The following is a 26,752-nucleotide window of genomic DNA, read 5'->3' as shown; positions in this document are numbered from 1 at the left end:
TAAAAACAACACTGTATACTCTGCAATGTGAGACCTCGCAAAGTTGAATTTGTAACCGAAGTCTGCAAACATAACAATAATGCGATCAACACGACACAGATGCGGCCAAAACTCGTCGTCCGTGAGATAGATATCATCAACATACGAGTACGCATCTGGGTCAATGCTCTCTAACAGAGAGACTACATGTGCGGCAAAGACGCCAGGGCTGTTTTTATAGCCCATGGGCAATCTTTTAAATTGTTTTTGCTTGCCGCCAGAAGTAAACGCTGTCCACTGACTACTAATAAAGGACAGGTTATGGCTGTAAAAGCCATTGGATATGTCAAGTGTGGTTTTAAACCTTTTACGCACAAGACTATCAACAAGGGCAGAACTGTGGGTATTCTGTACCGCGCACGCCCGGCAATGAGAGTTTAAATGCCGGTAATCCAAAACTAGGTGGTACGACCCATCAGGCTTCGTTACACTGAATAAAGGATTATTCATTGGTGACACACATGTTTCAATAACTCCCTGATATTCCAATTGCCCAAGGATGTCCGCCACGTGAGATCTAGCTTTGCGACGCATGGGATATTGGGGTTGTGGTTGAGGCATAGACCGCAAGGGAATCTCAGGGCTGGGGAACAATTTATCCCAGCCCACCTGAGTACGATACAAAGCCGATGCAAGCACCTGAGCCCACTCTTCGGCAAACCTTTCAGCATGCTCCTTTGGCACTGTATGCGCAAAGGACGGGAGGATTACCTCCTCCCCTCTAGGAGCATCTAAAATGAAAGTCGGGGGCCAGTCTGCCTCTGCCAAGAGAATGTCATAGGAAGAGGTCAGATTATCCTAAAAAATCCCTTGTATTGTGCGTTGTATGTCACCTTCAATTAAGAGGACTATGTCATATGGTCTGTCAGGGGGAGCCACTCTAGTGTCCGCAGTTTCTACAGTAATGAAAGTGTCAGTTGCTGTCGCCTCCAGAAATGGACGTAGTGCTTGCCGCACTACTGTAACCTCCGCTGCGCTGTCGAGCAGCGTTAGTGCCCATGTCAGGTTCCGAAGCTGCGTCCGCACTATCTGTGGCATACCTCGCTGTTAGTGCAGCAACCTTCTTCTGAAATGGGGGACGTTTACGTGCAAACTCGTCTTGCTTGCCTTTACCGTCAGCCTGACGGGGTTGCTCACGTCCTTGCTGGGCACCCCAACCTTTACCACGTTCTCCGCCACCGGACTGTGAGACCAATGTTTCCTGTGAAGAACGAGGAGAGCGTTGTTCAGTAACCTGAAATCTATCCGGTGACCTAATACTAGTGCGATCGCGCAAATCATATGTGCGTTCACTAGTCGGCTGTACGTGAGACGCAGGACGAGACCCCTATTTCTGTTGCTGCTTTCCCTGTTTCTTTGTGCGCCAATTTTGCTTTGGAAAAGTTGGATGAACGTCTTTAACAGACGAGCTCACCTTAGTTTGTTGTATCAAGTCAGGAATGACTATAGTTGGTTTAACCCCTAAACTACTGCGGCCAATTGTTCTATACGCCTCCGCAATAATTTTAGGCAACTCTTTGGGCTTATCGAGATCATCAACGCGGGCTAAGCCATTAGCCACTTGGAATTGTACCGCATCTCCCTTGAGATTACCAGGGACGAGAGAGGGAACTACGTCAAATACTCCGACAAACCACATTCCCGACTCTACAGCCGCCTCCGGACCGTGGTTATCTTGAACACGTTTAATGACGGAGGGAAGCACAGCCATAGACGGAGTGCCAAAGCACTTCGAGTAGACCGCGGCAAAAACTTTACCCCAGTTGTCACAATCGGACACTTCTGGGACTAAGTCTTTCGGCAAACTAATGGTGAGGATTCTGTGTTTCTCAACAGCTGTAGAGTGTGGAAACACTGCTTACAGTTGGTCAAATTTCTCGGCAAGCCAATAAGGCAAATCGTCCTTATTCTGGGGTCGCTTGCCCATCACCGAATTAACTATGACAGGGCTAATAACAACCGCAGGGTGACCAGCTGGTAATCCCGCAACAGCAGGTGCCCCCACCTGCACATTGCGTGAAACGTATTGCACCAAAGCCCTATATACTGTAATGAGGGCTTTATGGAGTGTACGCAATTCATCCACCGCAATAGTCAAATAGAGGGGGTGAGGCGTGAATCCGGCCAGCACCGGCCATGTGGCCCCTGGAATCGACAAAGGGCCGAGTCTAGCCGGTGCAACCGCATGGGGAAGGGCGCCATTAAACCAAATGCTATGCTGCCAGGCTGAAAGGGGAATCTCCAGCGTCCTGTATGGCGTATAATTTGCTGGGACCCGTATGTGAGTATACGAGTGAAACGTCTTATCATCCGCATTCACTGCCGGCAGCGTCACCCAAGAGTAAAACAACTCGTAAGGGTGGGACGCGTCCGCACTCACCACAAAAATTACGGCCATCCCATCGTCCAGTACCCCATACTGCGTCAAATGACGCCGCAAAGGCGTACGACTATGCGCTGCAATTTCAACCGCCATAAGGAAACAGAGAAGAACAACAATGGATTTTACAGTAGCACAAGGGTTCAGAAATATAAAACACCTTTTTAATTTACAAGCTTGTATGAACCTATTAGGTTACTAACAGGTAGGTGAAATCCATCACTCCCGTTATCCGGAAACAAGAGTGAGGGTGTTGTGGACTAATATACACACTACTTAAGCGTTTCGAATCAAAAGACCAAACGTTAGGTGCGCCATGTTGCAGGGATTCTGCTCATGCACAGAACTATGCGCATGAAACCAGACCTCAGTGAATTGTGGTGTACCAAAAAACTCACCTCAGTACCTAGAACCCCTATCCGACCAGCATCAGTGTCCCATTCGTTATCTGTATTCTCTCGGAGGTCCCAATGAATAGACAACCCAGAACAAGCGACTTAGAGTACTCTCAGGAATGGTGGGAATCAGAAATACCTGTTCGCTATTATTCTCATATCAGTCCACAACAAGAGTAATCAGAGACACTGTAAAGTTTAAAAGGTTTATTTTATAAACGTGTCCTAAGATGCCGTACTTTGGCTAACATAAGCAGACAAATGATTATAATTAAAACCATCAGCATTGTTACAATACCATAGAAAATGAAGGGAGAAATCATATTACAAATGACAGTGGAATACAGCCACCTTCCCTTAACTAGTAGGCCAGTATTATTGTACTAATAGAAGGTCTCTAGGCTTGAATGGGGAACGCCATACCGTAAAGATCAGCGTAAGTAAATCACATCACAGGATCAGCTTTGCTCTGCACCTGGGAATGTTCTTCTCCAGAATGTGTTTCTAACGCATGCAAACTGTAATATTAAAGGCTCTCGACATTCAGGTATTTGCAGCTGTGTGCATATTATGGCTAGAGAGTGGGCCGATCAACCTGGACTCAAGAACATACATTATCTGGCGGCTCAGAGTGTTTTGCACACAATGTTCAGACCAAGGTCGCAGTGCACGTCTAGGGATGTGAACAACAGACAGTTCTCGTGTGAAGAAAAGGCAAGCAAGCAGTTTTCAAATAATAACATGTCTCTGCAGTGTCGTGTGCAAAAGCAGCAAAAGTGGCAAGATGGCTTTCTAACATCTAACGCGCTTATGCTAACATAGCAATGTATGCATTTGAATCGCTGTCTTCACTACACTTGTACCACCTTGCCTTGCTGTATGTTCCATCTTTTCTGTGTGAAGGCATTTGTATGTCTGTGCGATACACAATAAACCAGTGCGTTACACCACGACTTTCACGAATGGTGGACATAATCAACGAATAGTACATTTCAAAAGAAACTCTTTAGTCTCAACACAAATCAAAAGGTTCTCCTCTACATACCTCAGGAGTGTTAGTGACTTTGGGGTCGGTAGTTCTTCAGGTGAGGAATAAGTTCACTTTCATGCTGGGGGAAGCATTCTTTCACCAACAGCTGGCCAGTCAAAATATCTCAGGAACCTGTGTAAAACGTACAAGCCACAGACTCGAATCAAAGCGGAGTCCGCCGTACCCATAGTGCAAAATTCACTTTTGGGGAGGGTGCGGGGCAGTTTCCCATATTTTTAACAGCAATAAACAAGCCCACTACAACAGTGGAGTCTCTGAAGTCAAATCTAAAACTTGTGGAGCAGAAAGAAAGCACAACTACCTTGGTCCTCTGTTGCACTCTGCAGTATCTCTGAGAGGGCAGATGCACAGCTGGTGTCACGAGTCAGAGAAAGGGGTTGTGCACTTCAGTGAAAAAAAAGAACAAGCATTTGCAATGCAGTAGCTCTCGCATTTGCAAGAGTTTGAGCTATTGGCATTGTAAATGACAATGCCTTTTATTTATGTGTTGGTTTTGAAAACTGATAAACTTAAGGCATTTTACAATGGCAATAGCTTAAACTCTCGCAAATTCGAGACCTATTACATTGCAAATGCTTGTTCTTTTTAAGGGTAAGATATGAGAATAACATCTGGTCCATTTGAGATCACTCATAAACCATAAGGTCAACCTCAAGCCCCCCTCCAGAAGCTGGAATAATTCCCCTTGGTTACACCAGATGCAGTGGAGTCCCTACTCGCTACTGTTAAATCAGACTCGCATCTCGATATAATCCCGGCTTGGACTACCACATTATTATCCAAACAGCTGGCTATCCCCATTTGCTCCATTCTTAACATCTCACTTAAATAAAGGTTATGTTCCCGATGAGTGGAAGGCAGCACAAATCATCCCCATACAGAAGAATCTTAAGGCCCCTATCGATAATTTAACTAATTATCATCCTGTTACCTCTCCTGAGCAAGTTGTTAGAAAAACATATTAATAAACATCTTTCAGACTTTGTCGAGGAATCCAGCTGCTTTGATCCAGCTCAGTTTGGTTTCAGACCCAGACACAGCACTGAGTCAGCCTTGATTGCCATCACGGATAACATCAGACAGGCTCTGGACAATGTACAGGCAGTTATACTAGTGCTGCTTGACTTGTCGGCGTCCTTCGACACTGTCTCACATCGAACTTTGCTCAGGAGACCCCGTGAGATTGGGATGTAAGGAACAGCCTAACAATGGATGAGGAGTTTCCTCTTGCATAGAACCCAGATATGGGTCCCTTCCGTTCTGAGAATACGGAACTAACCAAAGGAGTACCTCAGGGATCCTGTCTCAATCCCACTTTATTTAACATCGCTTCTTTAGCAGGTTTACTCAGAAACTAGGTTTTACACCCATCTCCCATGCTGATGATACTCCGCTCCTGCTATCCTTTGACAAACAAGATCCCAATGCCCAGTCCACCTTCTCAGAAGGTATGAAACCCATTGCCAGCTGAATGAGACGAGCTTTCCTCCAGCTCAACGAGGGCAAAATGGAAATAAGGCTGTTTGGTGATGCTCTTTCGAGATGGTCTCCGAGCTGGTGGCCTACAGAATTGGGACCTGCACCGGAACCCAAGACTGTGGTAAAAAAATCCAGTGGTTCGACTGGACCAGAAATTAATTATGAAGGAGCAGGTTTCTACCACCATTGGTGCTTGCTTCCATGCTTTAGGTCTCTTGTGAAGAGTATTTCCCTTCCTCCCCTTGTCCACTCGTAAAACCCTGATCCAGGCACTAGTATTGAGTCAACTAGACTACTGCAATGCGTTACTGATCTCAGCCAGCGAAGCAACACTCAACAAATTGCAAGTGGTCCAAAACACCACTGCAAGACTGGTCTCCAATGCTCTTGCCCTAACCCCCTCTCTTGCAGAAACTGCATTGGTTGCCTGTACGGAAGCGAATCCACTTCAAGATCTGCTGCATTGTGCATAAAGCCCTAAACGGCAAGGGCCCCAGTTATTTAGCAGAGAAATTTTAAAAATATCAGCCTCCTAGGACACTACACTCCGGGACTAAATCTCTACTTGTGGTCCCACGCTCCAAGAAAGTCCGGCTGGGCAGGAAAGCCTTCTTCCACTTAGTCCCTACCTTTTGGAACCAACTTCCAATCCATTTGTGTGAATGCTCTGACCTCTTGAGATTTCGCAAGCTTTTGAAGACCTTATTGTTCTAACTTACTCCCCTGTTTCTGTCCAACCATGCAGTTTGCGAGCGAAGAGATAGCCCTTGGGGGGGGGGGGGGTGATTCAGGCGCTTCATAAATCCTAAATCAAATTAATCAAATCAACCTAGAAATACATGACCTGCCTTGTTCCCTCTAAGACTCCCTTTATCCCCACACCCAAAGGTATCCACTTGAATTTAAAGTCCTTCCGGACGTTTTACAAATGAGTCAAGGGCTTTGACTCTTCCCTCATTAACACTTGATGGTAGGCGGAGGATAGATCTGCCACACTGAACATTTTAGCTTTACCTAACATTGTCACGTCCTGTAAGATTTTGGTAAAGGGCTGTCTGTCAATCCAAGTATTCCAGGTCACGTCTTGCAAGTCAACATACATCTAAATAATTCTACCACCCTCCCTGACCATCAGAATTACTGGAGCCAACCACTCCGAGGCTTCAATCTTCCGAGTTACCTCTAACCCAACAATCTGTCTAAATTGAGTGGCGCCTACATTAAAATGGGAACCATTCTTACTGTGTGCATCTTATATTCCATATACATGTATACATATAATACTAGTTTCGAATTTCTAAATACTATTATGTGCTCACAATAATAATTTGACAATCTCAGTCTGGTTCCTTTATATGAGCTATCATGTCAAGCTTCTCGGCTAGAGACGGAGTAGAAAACTGCTGGTTTACTTAACTGATGCCTCTCTGCTGTATAGAAATTGTGAGGAGTTGGATGTAGGTGAAAGGCAAAACTGAGGATGCATTATCAGGAGAATAGGGAAGAATCCCATATGGTACTTTTAGGATTCTAAGGAAAATGAGAAAGAGACCCATAAAAAAAAAAAGACTAAAAAACATGGTAACTTAGGACGCAAGGCTTGACAACAGGTCAGAAGTTAAAAACATTAAAGTGTTTGTACGGTCTTTGTTCAGAAGAGCACCTTCTATAAAGTTGCCTGCAGATGAAGGTCAGTGTTTTAATGACATATTTATAATAGGTCTAAAGCTGTTGTTTTTTGAAGAGGACGAGCGGGAAAGGTTAAGAGAAAGGCACTAGGAATTGGCCTGACAGAATGATCATAAACATGGCAGCCTGGCAGTGGAGGCACGTTTAAAAGGAGGTTGGATGACAGGATTACATAGGTATAGTGTATATGTATGGCACGTTGGAGAAACCAAATATGTTGTATATGGAGCTCTCAATTAAGTCATCTGTTTTTATCAATTATGGAACAAACAAGGCCTTTTGTGATACAAACTAAGTGGATACTGGTGATATATGGATGATTGCTTATAGTGTGTTACTTCTGATGTGTATATGTAACGGAGGCAGTCTATGTCATAGAACTTTTGAAAATGCTCATTGTTCTGAAATTATCGCTGATGCTCAATTAGGTCACGACTATTCCTTGTGACTGATGATAACTCATGTTGTCAGGGCCCGATCATGATGCAGAAGCTGTTGTTCAGGAGCTTGGATTCATGAAGGCTACTTTTGAAGCGCTCAGTTTTCTGACATTAATGGTACTAGCAAGGGTAAATCTACTCCTCTCTCAGTGACTACAAGCATGAAAGTCGTATATTGCCACAGAGGTTGCCAACTGTCCCAATTGGTAAAACACCATTTGGCATGCCAGACACCACTCTGATGGTATACAATGGACCACTTTCATGCCAAACCTACAATGGTCTGGTAAGTAAAGCACCACTGTTATATGAGAATCCATACTGCCTAGATATGCAGAGTCATGGCAGAAACTAAATCACTCAGTATGCAGAACATTACTGCAATTCAAGCGTTCAAAGTGCCTACTTTGCATAAGTCCATTGGCAGTCAAGAAACAATATACAGTGCATATGTTCATACAGCACCATATTCAAGACCTGTTATATGAACCTCTGTTTCAGAGCAAGCAACATACTATGAACCCTAATTCTACAGAGCTATGGACTGTAACATGTATTATAAGCTGTAGGCGGCAGTGCATGCCCTTGGAACAGCTAGGGATGTCCAATATTAATATTAAGAAAGTCGATGTCAATATGAACAACTATACATTTATGTATAAAAAAGAAATTGCATCTTTATTAACAAATCCGCTTGTTATGAACTATATGTCAATCTTGGCTCAGAAAAACGTAGTCAGGCAGGCACGGAGACCTAGGCCTGAGATCAACGGATTGACAAGTCACAGGTGGGCCAGCACGTAGCCGGCAGACAAACGCACAAACAGGAAATCCCAGATCAATCCCACAGATAGGCGCAGCAACACCACAATGGTTCAGGGAGATTGGCCCCAATGAAGCACAAATGGCCAGAGAGGTACGCGTGCTTGCAAAACATCATAAAATCTGATGCCACATAAGTTAGGAACATATAGCCAATCAGGACACAGCGATCACGCCCTACCCATGCCAGACATCTGGACACGTTCAGGGCTCGAAAAATCCGAAAAATGGTACTAGTCCTGCAGGTCTAGTGCCTTGGAAAATCCCCTCGACCTCACTACAACCTACTTGACCTCCGTTTCCGAAAACTGAGCAAAAGTGACAAGATAACAAGATTTAAAGGCATCTTTTTTGCTCATTCCCTTTGTGAGCAATAAAAATGCCTTTAAATCTTGTTACTTTTGCTTCGTTTTCACAGACAGAGGACAAAAGTTAGTTTCTCTTCCTACTCGCCAGAAAGGGCGAGTACGACCTAAAAAATAGCTCGTCCTCATCAATTCTCCCTCGCAAATGCGAGTGGATTTGTCGAGCCCTGACGTTACTTACTGGCCGCATTGTGTCCACACCAGGTCGAGGCCCACCTGGATTCCACATCGAATAAATCAATTTAGGACTCGAAAGACAGCGGTTCACAGGCCTTACCAAACAAGGATCGCCAGAATAGTTAATGGCATTCAATGAATTGTATATAAACCCATCTCAGATCGATTGTAAGTTGAGACAGTCCTCAGAACCCTGTAACTGTTCTCCCGGCCGCAATGTTTAAACTAAATTAACTGTTTCTGTTTTGCCCAACGCCTCGAATTTCATGTTCAAGCAACATTTTGGCAAGCCAGGAGTTGATAGGTACCTCAAACCCGACTGCAGCCAAAGGAATGAGACCCCGCCCAGAACGATTCACATTTGTGCATCAAGGAAGGTTAACAGACACTACAATTGATTGGAAGTTCTGCTGAATCCGCGGTGCAGAGTTCTCTCCTGAAGCAGCGATCACAGAGGGTAAGAGACTACATCAAAACATTAGTAAAGCATTCGGCATATGGCAAACTAGGAAGAAGCGTAAAAAGATAACCTGAGCGTGCTGCCACAGACAGACTCTTGCATATTACCCATCTTATATGTCCTAGCTGAGTAGTAGTAAGGCGGCCTTGGAGACGATCCAGCTGAAGTCACTTTTTTTCCAATAGTACGCTAGGAAAGGTTTTTTGTGATAAAGCTATCCTGATTGGGCTGAGATGGCACCTCACCTTTTTTTTTGTCTAAAAGGGTTTCTCATTGCCAACAGTTTCTTAACATTGTTGGGATCTGAAATGAGTGAGAGTTGTTGGCTGCTTGGACCATTGGGCGCAATACAGATGGTACACTTGGCCCCTGGGTGTGATACAGGTTACTATTAGGAAATTTAGGGTAAAGATCTGGACCTGGGAAACTAGGTGCAACTTGTGTGTGGCCAAGAGGGGCCTGTCGTTCTCAAGTTATTCTTTCTTTTCAGCGAACCATTGCTACTACCTTTGTCCCAGAGCCGGTATTGGTAGACTAAAAGGCGCGCTTAGTTCGGTGTACCGTGCAGAGCTTCCCCTAATGACATGATAGTATGCGCCAGGAACAGGCTAAGAGATTTTTGACAAAGTCGTAATTTTTTCCTCGAGATTGATGTAATATATGTGATGTTATGGTGCTGTCATTTATTGAAAGCTGTGTGTTGCACAAAAGTTGATCAAAATGTTGCAATTTTTTGTTGACAAATCAATTGTGACAACTGCACTTTTTAAATATGTTGCGACACTTCATATGCATTGTTATATGTGTTAATCAAATGCTCATATCGAATTTTTGATGCATCTGTAAATAGAGCTGGGCTCATAGAACCTAATTACAAGAAATAAACCACGTACATTTATCCCCACCATTAGATCAAAAACCAAATATTCCTCAAAATGGAGCAATGGTGTACTTTGACCACTAAAACTACCAGACTTATCGTGGATTATTCATTAAAACACATGCAAACCAGGTTCCCCACAAACGTAATAGGTTTTGCCAAAAATGGCATGCACACACAAAAAGCTAGCCAGGCATCCCAAAATTACTGGGGCAGTCCCGGTTTATTATCGTCTCTCGGCAAATGTCGGCAAAAGTTTTTTGGCCTTGGACCCGGACTCTTCATGTTCTTATGCTCCCAGCAAGGTTTTCCACTTTCTAAAATCTAACCTACATACCATAGCTCTCCAAAATATTGATGGAAGCATGCCCGCTTGTCAGAAGTCTCTAGCCACTTGCCAGGAACAGCAGGTCCAAATGAGCTGAAAGGAAGCAGGATGTGCTTCGAGGGAGAGGGTGTGCCGGGGGGGGGGGGGGTGGCCCCTGTGTCCACCACAGCTCCAGGCTAGAGTAGAACACTGAATGTGCCATTCTCATACCAGGCCTATCAACTAACCAGCACACCAAACCTCACACCACAAGACAGCATAATCCGAGGTACATGGGGGCTACTGAAGAAATTTCCGACCCCCTCCATCTCATGATGAATGAGGTAGCAGATCACACGAGACCTAGGGAAACACCCAAAAACCAACAAAAGCAGCCCAAAGTCAGCCCAAAAGACATCTCTCGAGAAAGGGGGGAGTCAAGATATCTGGCGCCACAAGGGAGAATCACGTTGCACACCGCATGCCGAGAACTGAGAGGTACACACACATGATCTCGGGGAATGTTGCAACCACCAACAAAACTTAACAGTGACACGCTCCCGCCTTGCACAGCCCACACTGACGGCGCCTCTGTGCAGACACCAGTAGATACATGTTTTTTTTGGAAGGCTGGTGGCACCCATAGAACCCTTCTATAAACTGATGCGATCCATCCCTATGATCATAAGACCGCTCCATAAATATTTTGCACTAGTCTAAGCTCCCCGTTAGGTACAAAGGAGGGGGGGCTCAATGGCTCATAAAAGAGACCAGTCCATCTGATAACCAATAATCCACCTTTAATGTTTCACTATCAAGAAGATACGCTGATCAGGACCCCCTTTCCGGTGCCCCACTAAAATTTCGACTAGGGGAGTGAGGAGAAGACAACCCTAAGGGAAGTACAAGAGACCCGCAAAAATCATTGACTATAGTACACATGTAATGTTTCTGAATTAACAAAATGAACTGAGTTCTTATCGAACAGGTCTACAACAAAGTCTCCCGGCACACCACCTCTCAGCTGCCACATCAACACCCCAGCATGGACTCAAAGTGTACGAATCAAGATTGCGAACTTACTCTGCAAACTTTTGTTTGAACTGTTAACTGGCCATTCACGCCAGCCTGGGGATCTAGTCTCCTATCAACTAATTCTTCTACTCTGTAGCACCATTTTTTAGGTACCTTGTTTTTCAAACACAGAAAAAATTACTTTACAACAGTGCTATTTTTAATCAGGAAAGCAAATGGATGCTCAACTAGGCTTCAGCAAAAATGGGACAGTGAGAGACTTCAAGGCTAGATCTTAGAAGCCCAGGCAGCCCTGAATGCAACCTATCTAGACTGAAAAAAGGCCGGTGAGTAAAGATGTCTGTCGAGAACAGGCAGGATTAAATAAAGTACGGCTTGAACTTTCCGAATCCTGTAGGCTTGTAAAAAATACAAAACTGAAATTCTATTAGTGACATAGTCACATTATCACTCCTGTGGAATCATACACCCAAGAAAGTTAAGCAGCAGTACACACTTCAGAGAAGTAGCTGTTAGATCATGGTTTCCTGGCCTATAAACATTAACAAGATGCAAAATTATCCAAGATCACTCAAGTTTGAAAAAGTGTGAAAAAACTAAGATCCACAATATAATTCAGGTGTTACATTAACTCACGGGTACTAGTGTGATTCCGTTAATTATGGACAAAGAGGCTGGCACCTCCTACCCTGAAGTCTAGACCCCAGTTGTCCATATGGATTCTTGAACCTCTTGTTGAAGGGGCCTCTTCTTAAACACAATTATTACTTTAATTCCACATTAGGTTGTACTCTATGTGGAGCTGATGTGGGAAATTTATAGAAGGTGTAATATAAATGAGATGTGGTAGGTGCAGTACAGCAAGCTGCGGCTAGATGTCCTTATGAGCAAGGCACCAGCACTGCTTGTCTAGGTGCTGTAGCAAAAGCTGTGCCTAGAGGTCCCTAGTGAGAATCATAAACTTTGAAGATATGGTAAATCTACCCTACCCATAATGCATTGAATGCAAGACAGTACCACGAGGACAATCAAATAGCTATGTCCACGTATACAATTAGTAGCTTTGAAATGTAACAAAATAATTATTAGATTAATTCCAGAATAAGTTCTACTCTATGTGGAGCTGATAAAGGGAAATTTATAGAAGGTCCAATATAAATGTGAGATGTGCTAGCGAATAAAGTAATAACTGCCAATCTAGTATTTCTACGTCAGAGAGAACAGAGGGTGCCCTGAGACAGCAGTAATCTGCTGTTTAAACTGTGTTTAATAGGGACTGTGCACTTCGTTTTTTGGCCAGGAGCAGGAGTAAAGTTTTATACAAACAGTATTGTTAGAGGACAAGTTTGTTAGGCCCTTTCGTGCAGAAGTCCAAAGTGTGGCTTAAGCCTGTCTGTTTCCTAAGAGATTTCTGAATGGAGGAGCAGCTCCCCAGCTCCAGCCCATCCCATCCCCAGGCCAGCAAACCTAGGCCTGCTGATTGGTTCTTCGGCTTACAGGCAACCCGGAGCCCTCCTCTCACACCTGCCATGACCCTTAAGGCCTTGCTGGGTGCAACACAATACATTGCCCGCCATTTTGGCGAGTTGCAGTCTTCCTGTGCCCCAGAATGTAGTGAAACAGCAGAGTCCAGGAAGTGGTAGTGAGACAGACTAGTGCTGTCTCTTTCCTAACAATTTAAACAAGCATTTGCAATGCAATAGGTCTCGTATTTACACGAGTTTAAGCTATTGGCATTGTAAATGACAATGCCTTTTATTAATATTTTAAAAACCAAAACATAAATAAAATGCATTGCGTAAATGCGATACCTATTGCATTGCAAATGCTTGTTTTAGGTTTGGAACGGACTGTGCCATAAATAAATAAATGAAATAGAAATACACGCAACCTTTCCAATGCGAATGAAACACATTTAACACCATATAAACATACCGAAAAATTAAATCTACCATTCACCCAGCTACAAAGCAGATAAATGTTTCAAGTTTTCAAAAATGCAACAAAATTAGAAACACACAAACGTGACATCAGTGTTTAATAAGTAAGCACGTTAATACAATATAAAATGTAAATCTAGATACGTAAATAATATACAAACACAATCCGTTCCGTACACGAAACAAATTACAAAAAAAAAAACGCAAACTTCCTGTCAGTTAATAACTTTAAACAGCATATAAACCCACAGGACACTACAGCAGCTTTAACAAACAAGGAGGCACTGCAAAAAACACGTTGAGCACATACAACAAACAAGAAACAAGTGTGACGATAACAAAATATTTTACAATAAAGCGGACATATAACCTTTGCGATTGCATTACAGCAGCTTTAACATCATGCACATAAAACAAACAATAAAAAATATAAAGCTTTAACAAAAGGTGCTAGAAGCAGAGAGTGCGTGTGTATGGTGCAGGGCGGGGAGTGCATGTGTATGGTGGAGGGCCGGGAGTGCATGTGTATTGTGGAGGGAAGGGAGTGCATGAGTAGGGTGGAGAAGGCATGTTAAGGGCGGCGAGTGGAGAATGCAGGCGTGGAGTGAAGATCTCACCTGTGGAGGGTGATGGAGAGTGAGGTGGGTTAGTGAAGCACATCCTCATAGGGTCAGGAGTAGAGAGGGATACATGGGGGTGAGGGTGGATGCAGATCAGCGCATAGTGTGGAGGTGAGAGGGCAGTTACTGCACCGCATCTCCCCAAGTGGAGACCAAGCTCATCTCAGGCATGTGCGATAATTATACTAATGCATAATGCCACCCCAGCAATTCTGCGTCTGGACTACACAATAAGACGCGGTCTCGTCATGCAAGCTCGAGGAAACCCAAGGGAATCCAGGGGCACGCACTGAACTCTCAGATGAACATCCCTGGGCGCGCTAAGGGCTGGGTGCGGATCCTGGCATGGCCGACTCCCACAACCCCGGAGCAGAGGCCAGACGCCCCCACAGCAATCCCACGCTCATGGGAAAGCGATAGTCCTGCACTCGCCGAGAAATGCTAACAAGTACACCGAACACAAAGGGGTGCAGACAGTGCCAAGCGCAAAGAACATTGCGTCACTGATTCCAACACACCCGCTGCCACTGAACACGTCCACCCCCTGGCAGTTAACGTGGACGTGAACGCAGTCTGTACCGAGCAGTGGTATTAGCGCGCACCAGCAACATGTTGTCTTATGGCGCCTCGATCTTTCCATGCTTCTTGGATATGCTCTACAGCAACAGCCGTAAGACAGGACTCCAGAGGGCGGCCTCGGCTGCTCAGAACCACTGGAACAAGCTCTCGCCATTGCGCCGCTTGTTTATATTTGCATCGCGGTTTCACTTTAAGTGAAAGCGCAAAGCAAAAATAAACACGCGGCCGCCCTTGCCAAAGGCGACTGAAACAGCTGTCTCCATTATGCGAATAATAAAAAAAGTGCTTACCCATTAGTTAAAGGAGACAGTATAACGCCGCAAGTAAAAGATCCAGTCCGGATGAGCCGTCCACAAACGAAACAGGGCGGTAACAAAGAAGTCTCATTTTCAATCGGAAGCCAGCGTTTACCACAAACGATGACGCCAGCAAATGAAAAATAGGAGCGGGGCTTCAATCCCACTTCTAAACCCCACCCTACAACAATATGCCTCGCAGAGCAAGCAATGCATGCGAACTGCAACACTAGGTCTGCGAGACCTAAAAACGATTTTCTCTACCTGGGATTGCATCATTTTTTTTTCTTTAACTGTCTTTGCCCGTGGTTGTTACAGTTTAAAATCGTAGTTTTAACCTACCCGTGAGTGCATAATTTATCACCGGTTTTGTGTTTAAACTTGTGGTTCTTCCTTGCCTGCAACTATCCCCATTAGACATTAAGTATGTCTAGGCTTCCTGGGTCAAGACAATTCAAGCGGTGCAGAGTGATCAATCATCATCAGACACCTACCCAGAAAATAAATATTTCACTTCTGAACTGCAGGACAGTCAATTGTAGAAACGTTATTTGTTTCTCAAAACTATTAAGTCAGGAGACTTACGAGAGGTTATTTACATCCAGCGAAGACTTACTAATTGATGTCCAGTCATATGATGCATAAGAGCATTGCAAGCTAAAATGCTGTGAAATTGCAAAACTAGCTAATTAAATTCAGAGCAAGAAGATGCACTAACACAGACAACCACATTCATTACCTTAAAGTGGTTTCTTCCATTTTCTGTGGAAACACTGTGTACATCAGCTCCAAAGCAAAAGTCACTCCCATTCCATGTCTATCAGATTAGAGATATGATATGGGTAAATGGGCGCTCAAACGGAAATACTTCTTTGTCCCTGTCCATCTACTGGGTATGAAAAGCTTTCAGATCCACAACTATTTTCACAACTGAGAATTCCAAGAGTCAATAAGGTGTACTGACTCAGTAGGTGCGGCCCCTTTCACTGGCTGCTGACAAACGTTCCTGTACACTTTCCATTCCAAACTATTACTACATAGCTTCTATTATAATTTCATGATAAAACAGAAAAGTTTATAATTCTTAATACCCCGGCCTGGGTCTGGGTGCTGACCAGGACAAGGCCCTCTGACATCCAAACCCATCCCAGAAAGTGATTCACACTAAAGGTAAAAAAGCTGCTAATAGAAATAACAACATCAAGCAAATGCCCTATTAAAATTCTTTATCGAGCTACAGCTAATTTCACTTTCAAGTTCAGGCTTGCGAAGATATCAAGACTAACCTTCAGATCATTTGAAGTTCTTGCACCTTAACAAGCATCATTCAGAAATACCGATTTGGCTAGTCCATTCTGTATTTTGTTTCGTGCTGCAACATATATCTCTGTTACATTTATTTAATTTAAAGACTGCGCAATATATAACATGCATTATTCAAAAGAAAACCACTGGCACTTCCAAACTGAGTAACTCCTTTTAATTAGGCTTAATTGGCAACTCCCTAGTACTAGACAGACAAGTGTTGCTAGTCCTATCAACACTGCAGACCAGATTAACAAGCATTGGCATAGCCAATAGGTCTCGCCTTTGGGACCTTATAAGTGTTTAGCCATGCAACAGTTGATATTGTTGCACCAAGGATATTGTGCTGGATAACTAAACACTTATAAGGTCCCAAAGGCAAGACCTATTGGCTATGCCAATGCTTGTTTAATACCGCCATCTTGCCAGGCACCACAGCAAAAGAAACATGGCTGCCTCAGTGCGGCAGACTGTGCTGTGCAGCTTTGCTAGGTGAGGCTAAGTACCGAGACGGAAGGTCCTACAAAGTGTGGATTTCCTCTTCGTAAATCTTTGAAGCTTAAAGCACCATTTGTGCTGGGTTTGATTCAGCGGCGAGCTGGAGACACCGGTGACAATAAAGAGCCATCTGGCAAAGTGACGGGACAAGCAAACAATGGGCAGCAGAAGTCAAAAGAGAGGCAATGGTTTCCACAAACATGCCAAATACCATAAACTGTTTAACTTCGCAGCTTCCTCTCCAGCGAAAGACACAAACGCGGCTGCGCCTACTGCGTCGTCCGTCTATTATTTCTCCTTTTAGAGCTGTAAATGTCTCGGACTTACGTTTTTAGGAGGATATATGCAGAGGAGTTGTCACAAGAGGGAAAATAAAGCAAAAGTGTCCACACTTCGCGTTTCTTAGGCCCTTTACTGTCAGCGTGATGTACTGGAAGTCTTTATTTCCTGCAGCCCGGGCCTCTCGTGGCTCTTTCTCCTCCCAGCCTGTTCTCATGCCTTTCTCATCACCTGCTGAGGCCCTGACCTTTGACATAGCAGACGAGCTGCAGGGGACAATTAGAGAGGAGTTCAGCCTTTGATCATTTGACCATATGTGAATGCAACAGCTGACCACATGTTCCAAAAGACAACTAACTTAAAAGTATTTTAACCAGATCACCAGAGCCGCCCTCATATTTTCTATGTATTGCGGTCCGCACGTATCCGATCAGCAACACTCCACACTAAACTGATCGGATGTGTCACCGCCTCGCCGAACACCAACTAATTCAACTTGACCTACACTACACAGGAAGATGGTGGAAAGGGGGCATGACACCGTAGTGCGGCAAAACAATGCGGTGTGCATAAAAGGCTCATGCCCCCTTTATTAAACTGAATGCGCAGCATAGCACAAAATGTAGCATTTTAAGCGCATGATGCGGGGTGAAAAATGAAATGTGCTTAAGAGGCGCCTGCCGCTTTTATCAACGTGAAAGCACGGCATGGCGCGGGGGCAAAAGTTCATATAAAATTAAATGTGTTGTGCATAAAAGGTGCGTGCCGCCTTTATTGAACTGAAAGCGTAGCATAGCGCAATAAGACGGAAGAGACGTTTGAAGAGTAACACATAGCCTTCTTTATGGCCGTTGTTTTTTTAGTTTTGTTGGTTTCACAAGTACAATGCTGAGAAGCGCTTGCTGAAAATACACAGCCCACGAGTGGTCCGCGCGTGAGAGGGAGGAGGAGGGGAGCCCGCGAGTGGTGCGCGCGCGCTTGGGAGAGCAGTCTGCTCATTTTCAAGCACTGCACTCGTGCTTGTGGCACGCCGCTGCTCACTCCAGCAAGGTGGATGTCACCACAAGCACAAGTGTGTGCTTGAAAATGAGCAGACCGATGGCTAAAGGCCCTCCTAGAGCACCGCATCCGTGCTGCCTAGGCGAGACCTAAAAAGGCTAAGCTACTTTAACAATGCGCTGTCCAGAAACGGTGGTGTCTGTATTCATATACGTATTAGATAGAAGAGGTGAACTGAAGCTCTTTTCATGCAGTAAGAGTTTTGTTTACAGACACAGAGCAACATAGGTGTGATTTTGCAAATATCGCTACTGAAAGAACAGAAGTCACAAAACCCCAACGCTTTTTTCCTTCAGTGAGAATGTTTCAGTACAGAGTTGAAGAATAGTGTAGGGAAGGGAGAAATAGCGAGATGGTTAGCAGAATGAAGTTACTAGGACAAGAGACTTGTTGGAGTGGTGAAAGAATAGTATTACTAGAACAGAGTTTAGTATAAAGCAGACATCTAAAACAAGGGACATGGAAATGAAGCAAAATTAGAATGAGATATTTGTGACATTAAGGGAAGAGTGAGAGCAAGAAAGGTTCAGTAGAGGTCGGGCAGCCACAAACAGTGGTGTGACGAAAGAAAAGGGAGTAGACAAGAGAAAAATAGGAGGTCAGCTAGGATGAAGCTCGGTAGTTCAATCAATCAAAGTACAGTTTAAACGGATGGGTTTCTGCATTTTCTTAATAGCATTAAGGGTCCCAATTTGTTTTGTTTCCAGACAAACGTTATGAAGACTTCTGATGCTCAAGTTGGCACCAATTACTTTGAGAGATAAATAGTGTTCAAATAAGATTACATGTTCGGCTTTAAAGATAATGCAAGGTAGTTTAAACTTCAAGTGTGAGCCAAAGAATATCTTTTAGAACTGGTGAAAAATTGTCATATGGTTCTATTGGCCAGATATAACCCTGGGTGCTGTGCAGTTAGAAAGGGTATAGGAGTGAAAGCAAAAAACAACAAAAAAAACAACAACAAAAAAGATTTTTCAGTGCTTAATTTGTATAAGAATAAGTGCAGGGCCCAAAATATTTCCAAGAAGCCTGTCAGTGCTGCTGCAAAATTTCAAGGTTGCTGAATCCCGAACCTAGTCTTCATTTCATCTTGTGCCTCTTTCATCCACCAATATACTATTTGTGCCTCTATGTCGCACTGTTGAATGTTACTTTTCAGCCCTGCTTTCTCTCTTTGCCTCTAGTTATCTATCTTTTTCTTTCTTTTTCCTTACTATTTGCTGCTTCTTTCTCTTTTGTTCTGGGTCAAAGTCTGATGATTAAAAATAAATCCCTTTCCACAAAAAAGAATGCCAGTGCGTCCTACCCGAAACCACCAGATTAAATTTGGCACTGGCTAACATAATGAAGTTTGTCTAATATGAAGTCCTGCATGACAGTTCAAATCTCAAAAGAGGTCAGGGGCACCCCATTGTCAGTCACTAATGTACTTAAAAAAACATCCCTTCTCCACTTAGTTTATGAAATATTAGGTAATAAGACTCAAGGTGAAGGAAAGATCTGGCTAGATGGGGTATTGGACAACACACTTGGATTTCTATCATAACACACCATAACCAAAATAAATCATTCCAAGGCCATCCTGGGAACGCAACCAAACTTTACTGAAGTCTATTACACTGTACACACTCTGGAAACTCTTGGAGCCCTACCAATATAATGAGCCACCTCGCGAGAGCAATAACTCATCCCCATTAGTTGATTAATATGGGTAACTACCTATGCCTCATTCACAATACTACAATCCTCGTCCTCAAAATGTATGATACCACAACCATGTGGCTTTTTAATAAAATTAAACTCACAATGCATCCATGACTGTCCAGTAGTCCTTCAATCCTCTTTCCCTTTTTCAGATATCCATTATGAACACACACACACCAGAACCCAATGTAAGCAAATATCCTACTCCTGTCCCTCAAATCTTCTACCCTTTTAGATTGCTACTTCAACCAGGAGAGGCTAGACTTCTTACAACTCAACCTACTTTCAGCAAACGCAGTCACAAATGGTGACAGTTAGCTTCAGTCTCAATCATGACAAGTGTTGAAATTCAGATATGAATGTTTTGTTGCAGTACCATGTACTTTCAGATTCTAGATCAGGACCAGAAACTCAGATAATGCATTTTACCTTTTCCATTTATTGCTCAGCAGCCCAACCAATTCATTTTACACTACAGCAAAAGGACTACATATCCCATGAGTCCTTAAACAATCAAATCAACACTGTGTTAATCTAAGTAAAACAGAACTCCAGGAAAAGCACTTTGTCTTTCTTCGCAGCTCAGCAGCCAGCTTAGTAATTTTTTCTTGGCGGCTACTTTATATCGCAATTGTAAGCTAGAGTAATCGTCTTTGAATGAGAGATGGGAGGAACTGGTGCAGATCCTTGCTGAAGAATTGTTATTGTTCGGTGTAACTTGTGGTATTGTGATAAACATGTTCATTTGTAGGTAAAGATCTTAACAGGAACTGTGTCTGCTCTCGCACCCTGTGAGGATTTGACAAATACCATTAGGACTAGTAATCTGGCTTGGAGAGCTGCCGGCTCTTGCCCGAAAAGGCAAATATCGTCATAACCGCAGGTCACAGCTTATGTTACGAAGATATGCTTCAAAAGCACAAATGTGGCTCTGTTTACAAGCGACATATCTTGCTGGTCCCAGCTTCCACCCTAACAAGGAGAGACCCGTAGTGCCAGCGAATCGCACAAACGTCAAAGGCTAGGACTTTTAAATACAGCACGCATATTGAGGTTCATCATTCCTAAGCGGTTCTAAGAACTTGCAAAAGTTTTATGGGAGATTTCCTCGATTGGTCCAGAAGGCATTTGTCATCAGAAGCCATCAGCTAAGGTTACTCAATACGTGAGCAGCTGATAAGGAATTCCTTGGACAAGAGGGGTGCCACAATACAAAGTTTCCAAGACCTGTGCTGGAAGACAAAGTAGTGTTAACTCCAGAAATAGATGGCAAAATGGCCAAATTTACTACTAAATTTGTGAGAGACCCAAAGAAGGGGATAGAGTGTTCCTGAAATCCTTTTCAGGATAAACTACTGGACGTAGTGGGGAACACTAAAAAATTTTAATATAACCAAGGACTTCAGGAAGTCTTGCACTTTAGTTTCCCAGGATACCATGTCAGGGTGGGCTCAAAGGGAAGTGTTTACTCCAAAGTGTGAAACTGTGCACTGTCAGCCGAGAAAATATGCTCTCGGTTAATAAAACATTGACCAGAAACTGCATGAACTGGTGGCCACAGAGGGGGCCCCAGTGGCAGAAGGAGATTTCATAGGAGATCCCTTCATTAAGGAATGCATTAGGGTCATCACCACAATCTCATTGGTTAAAGCCCACGAATCAATAAGAAGAGTCTTCAGCCCAAAGGTTATTGGTTCTTCCCAACCCAAGGCGATGGCAGAAGCCAGAGAGGCAGAGGAGCCTTTGGGGATGCTCCAATTCTGCAGGTGGAACTTCAAGTAAGGGTTTTCTCCTCTTTCCACATTCCAAAGTGGCAGACTTGGAGGAGGAGGGGGGTGGCTTGTTCCTACACATACGGAAATAAACTACAGGCGACGCCTGTGCTCTAAAAACGGTCACAAGTTTTAAAATAAAATTCTACATAACCCAAGTTTAGAGACGGAGACCCAAAGGACTTTCCTTCTTGGAATCGGAGATGCTCCTTTTAGACCAGGAAGAGAAGCAAGTTCCTGTTAGTAACAGGGTTGGGGTATAAGCTTCATTAATTCCGTAGGATTTTCTCAGCTACTCATTCCTCATAGAGAACAGAGACAACGGTCACCGTCCAATAACACATTCAAAGGAATTCATCAAATAGGCTATATCTCATCCTTTCAAAATGGAGGAGGAAGTATCTCCTCATAGCCATTTTGTTGCCAAACGATTGACTGTTCAGGCTGGAAGTGAAGTATGAATAACTCATGATCCCCATTTTTACACCTCAGACAGTTCCTTCAATTCATGTGGAGGCAGGAGATGTACAAGTTCAGGAGGTTTCAGACTTTCCTCTGTGCCATGGTGCCTCGACAAGACTCTAAGGCCAGCTATGAAGTTAGGATACGAGGGCCTCAGACTAATCGTCTATACATCTGATTAATCAAGACTCTACTTGTCTGCGCATCGATTTGCCAATTACAGTGCTCCTTCTGTAGGGACTTGCATACCTGGGATACATAATCAATGTGAAAAAGTCTGAAAACAATCAGATTCAAAAGAAAAGTCTAGTCTAGTTTTGTTATGGACTCAGCCCAGCAAACTCTGAAGGGACCTCAGAGGGAGATGGCACTCATCAGGAGAGAACTGAGGAGCATCATGCAAAGGAGCCAGGACTTAAGACGTCTTGCCAGGATGCTGGGGCTGCTAGCCTCACAAACCAGGCCATAATCCAAGGAACCATGCACTAGAGGTTCAAAGTCTCACACCTTATAGAAAGAGGCCAGTGGTGGTTGGTTCACAGGCAGTGTTAGAACAGCAAAGTCATTTTTGGATCAGTACCAGATCTTGACATTGAGTCAGACACAAGCCTCTGGGGATGGAGAGCTCACTGTGGGGATAATATTATAGGAAAATTGTCACAACAAGAGGAGGACATGAACATCAACAGTCTGGAACTGCTAGGGGCATCATAACAAAGGACACGGTTTTGTGTTCTATTCTGCTACAAATGACAAAATATCAGCAGTCCGATACATAAACAGACTAGGAGAAACAAGGTTGAAGGGCTTGATGGAACCAGACAATGATTTTTAGAATTATTTTTCTGAGGACAAGGATTTTAGTCAGGGTGGAGTTTCTCAGGAAGGCAGAAATTGGTAGAAGATTGGTACTTAAGGGATTTCGGTGCTTGATAACTGTACCCAGAAGAATTTCAAAAGATAACAGGCTGGCAGGGATTATGTTAGATATACCTCTTTTCCTCTTGTGTAGACCATCAACTCCCTTCTTTTTTCAGTAGGCGGCTGGACCCTATGGAGTTAAATCTTTGGCTATGTGTTCCTGCTGCTCTAAACGGTTACACGGTTCACGGAACAGGTCAGACATAAAGAGAACTTATATACTTATATATACTGATGTAAAGCTAGCAGGGGTCGTTTCCAGTTCTTCTGGATCTTTCCTCGGATTTCCAGTACTACTTCCACAGTTGACAAACATTCTCAAGTATACTCACACAAATTGTCTTCTTGGATTCAGGAAACTACACTCCGGTTGATGGCATGGAAGATTATCGAAGACAAAGGGACATCCTAAGATTACTGGTGCGTGCGAGTTTTAACCGTAATCAGCTTGGCTTGGTCCGAGTTCAGACTCAATTGCTATTGGTCTATTGGTTCAGTGTGAGGCAGATGGTAAAGTTAGTTTCTGTAAAGGAACTTACATCCCCGGAAGGGGGGGGGGGTGGGTGGGGAGGAGGGAGGGACATTGTGGTTATGGTGCAAATCTTGAATCTCCTGTCAGAAATGGCCAGTAAAATGTGCATCAATGCCTTGAGGCAAACTATTTAAACCAGCTGCATGCTTTGTAGCAGATTACCTGTAGGAGCAGCACTTAAAGGTGTGTAGATTGTTTGGGATGGTAGGTACAGCTTGGGAAGGGGGGGGGGGGGGGGGGGGTCCATTAGTGGTATCTCCATAACCAAAAATATATACACTTGTAGGACCTGAATTTTGGTGCTGCATCACCTGGAATCTTGGCAAGATAATACATTTGTGTGTTCTAATTTCAGGTAAACTGGTAATGTTGTTATGTCTCATCTCTTGCAAAGGAGTGTCAGATGTCAGGAAGTTAGTTATATTGGCTAGTATGTTCAATTTGGAAGAAATAAAATGTTCTGTGTCGAGAAGAACCAAATATAATACCTACCAGCCAACTATATGCGTTTTCTAGATTATCCTAAATTGTTTGCGGTGTGATGTGTCAGAGTCTACGAGACCGTGACAGAGGATGTTAGGCCTCCAAGTACTAGACAACTGCTGATTGTCATCAAAAGCTGCATAAACCGGTCTCATCGCCCACAATAGCAAGGTGTTCTGCTCAGTAAAGAACGAGGCAGGCACTGATACCGCCATTTTTGGACCATATGTAAGAACAGGAGGCCATTGCATCAAAAGCTTAGGGTGGCCTCCTGAAGGATATTTTGAATGCAGCTGACTGGTCTTTACAATTCTACTTTCAAAAGTTGTATTTTAAGCCTGTTATCGGGGTGGCATCAATGGTAGGCAGTAAGCTTTAAACCTACATAATCTGAGTCTGAAGGCTTCAGCAGTGACAAATGAAAGATCACATAAGACAACAAATCAGGTAAGCCCCATTTATTGAACCTCATTCACCAACTCTCTCAAATGGTCATTCATGCAATCCTCAGCAATGAGCATCGCTGTACTCCAAAAATGACAACATATTACTACTACAGATGGGAGAGCTTAAAAGTACACATCCTTCCTCTAAAAGATAATAATTAAATATACACTTGTTCAGAAGTAACATCAGGATATATAAATGGAATTTGCAACTATGACAACAAAAGCAGAATGAAGTTTGGTAATAACGCAAATATGATAGGTTCACCCACTCTCCTAAATAAGGTAACTAATCAAATTCCAGATTTTACCATCCCTGGCCTTAATGGCTTTGCTGAATAGTTAAATAGTTTCTCTAGGTTCAGTAAACCAGAGTTCTCACAGGTACCAATAGGCACACAAATGTAATTAAATCGCCAACTTGAAAAATCAAACTGATTTGGTTTTCATAGTCACATCAAACAATATTTCCCTCTTAATCAAAGACTTATTGTCACTCAACCTCCAAGAATCTTCAGTTGATACTTCAATCCAACTTTTTGTCCAAACCATCCAACCCGGAACCAACATGTTATGTGGTCTTCTACCCCTAAGGAGTTGAAAAGGTATTCTATTAGTTATTGTATGTAGCAACAATATGTAAACAACGAGCCGCTCATGTAATTCTCTCCTTCAATCTAAATAATTAACCATGGCTAGTTGTATAACCTCTTTCTGAGTAAGACTGTAGAGTTCTTCTTTAGTTATACTTCCTTGGTTCAGCATAACTATACATCTTCAACAAATGCTGTCCTCTCTTGACATGAAATCATCATTTACAAGTCAAGATGAACAGTGCTCACAACTTACTTTACATGGTATATACTCCACAGTAAAAGTATGTTCCTGTAATTCTGTAAGGTAATGCTGACCAGACTTCAGTGGCAGTTCCCTGACCCTTAAAACGTATATGCCTGATTGGCTCACCCACAAATGGCGCAGGTTAACTTACTTATAATTCCCTAAATGTGTATATATGGTACCAGGGGTACTCAGGGTCTGAAAATTAATGTGTCCCTAGTGGATTGCAGCACTTATTGGGTCACAACAACTGTGACCAAGCAAAACTCCCAGCCTACCACTGCTGGCTGGCAGAGCAGTTTTCGAACTGCTAGATCGACTTTGCCAATAAAGCTAATGACTCCAGATCTTCCTTTTTAATATACATGTCACCCCTATCTAGGCTTGTCGAGCCCTAAGACAGGGTGATGTATATATATCAAAAAGAAGGACATGTGCTTTTATGTATCCTAAGAGTAAAAATTCCAAATTGTCATTTTGACTGTAGAAAGGCGAGTAGCCCAATTGGCTGGTACAGGGTTAAACACTGACAACTCAGCTGTGCTAACCTCTGAAAGAGATAATTAAGTTGGCACTTCAAGGTATCAAAGGCATTGATACATTTAGTCTGACTTGATGCCCAATTTGAATTTGATGCAACTTTTACGTAAACAGCAGCTTTAGAAAGTTGCACACACCGAGAGAGGAGTTCTGCCATCTTGGGAGTGGGCAGAACAATACATTCTGGGATAGCTAGATGCCACACGTTGCAGGAAGTCGCCATCCGGCGGAAGGGGACCTGGTAGCCCATGGGCTAGAAGAGATCACATTCCCCACCCCTTAGGGGGGGCATAAACGTGGCAGCAAGACTTTCAGATCATGTCTGCATTAGAGAGAGGACCGAAAAAGGACTGCCCTGCAGTTCCCTGGACCAGGCAAAGAAAGGCTGCACCAAAGACTAGACTACACCTGATGATCCTTGGGCTAGCAAAAAGAGGACTGAGTCTGTGAGGTTCTGCTCGAGGAAATGTTGTCCTCGGGACCCGGACAGAAGTGACTCCGGGAACAAGTTGACTGCCTTCCTGTTACAGGGCCACAAAAGCTGAGGACACCTTCCTTGTCAAGTTGGTAGATACAATCACTTAATCACCACTGCCTGCCAAAGTTCAATCTAGGAGACCAAATTTTGACGCTCAAAAGTTGCACCCAAGTCCGCTGGACCAAGGAGAATTGTCGGAGTGCAGTTGGTCACTCAAAACAGACACTAGCCTCAGTTAAATTGAACCACTGGTTTTGCTATAACCAGATACCAATAGACCAGTGGTAATTGGTTTTTGGCTGGACTTCAAAGAACATCGATTCTGTAGCCAAAGTCACCCCACTGTTTCTGTGAACGGGGGGGGGGGAGGGGTAGCCCTAGGAAAACACCTGTCACGGCATCAGCATCCAAAGCAATGTTCAGATCCTGTATCCCTTCCATTAGGGTCACTCCAGTAAAGGCTATGGTGGTTTGCTTAT

The 26,752-nt window shown here is 43.6% G+C and overlaps 1 protein-coding gene across 6 annotated transcripts in view; it reads right to left on the bottom strand.

Moving 5' to 3' along the window:
• CSNK1G3 (casein kinase 1 gamma 3) overlaps positions 1 to 26,752 on the bottom strand; it is a 353,425-nt gene that overhangs the window by 310,160 nt on the left and 16,513 nt on the right. For 4 of the 6 annotated variants that reach the window (XM_085632681.1, XM_085632683.1, XM_085632680.1 and 1 more), the window contains exon 2: positions 3,860 to 3,976. The exons of the other annotated variants lie outside the window; for them this stretch is intronic. The gene's annotated coding sequence lies outside the window, so the exon portion shown is untranslated. The remainder of the gene's footprint in view (positions 1 to 3,859; positions 3,977 to 26,752) is intronic. 6 annotated transcript variants of the gene reach the window in all.

This window comes from Triturus cristatus, chromosome 2_1 (genome assembly GCF_964204655.1).
Source record: "Triturus cristatus chromosome 2_1, aTriCri1.1, whole genome shotgun sequence".
Taxonomy (NCBI): Eukaryota; Metazoa; Chordata; class Amphibia; order Caudata; family Salamandridae; genus Triturus; species Triturus cristatus.
Note: the sequence above shows the minus strand (reverse complement) of the source record. Positions and strands in the feature narration are given on the sequence as shown.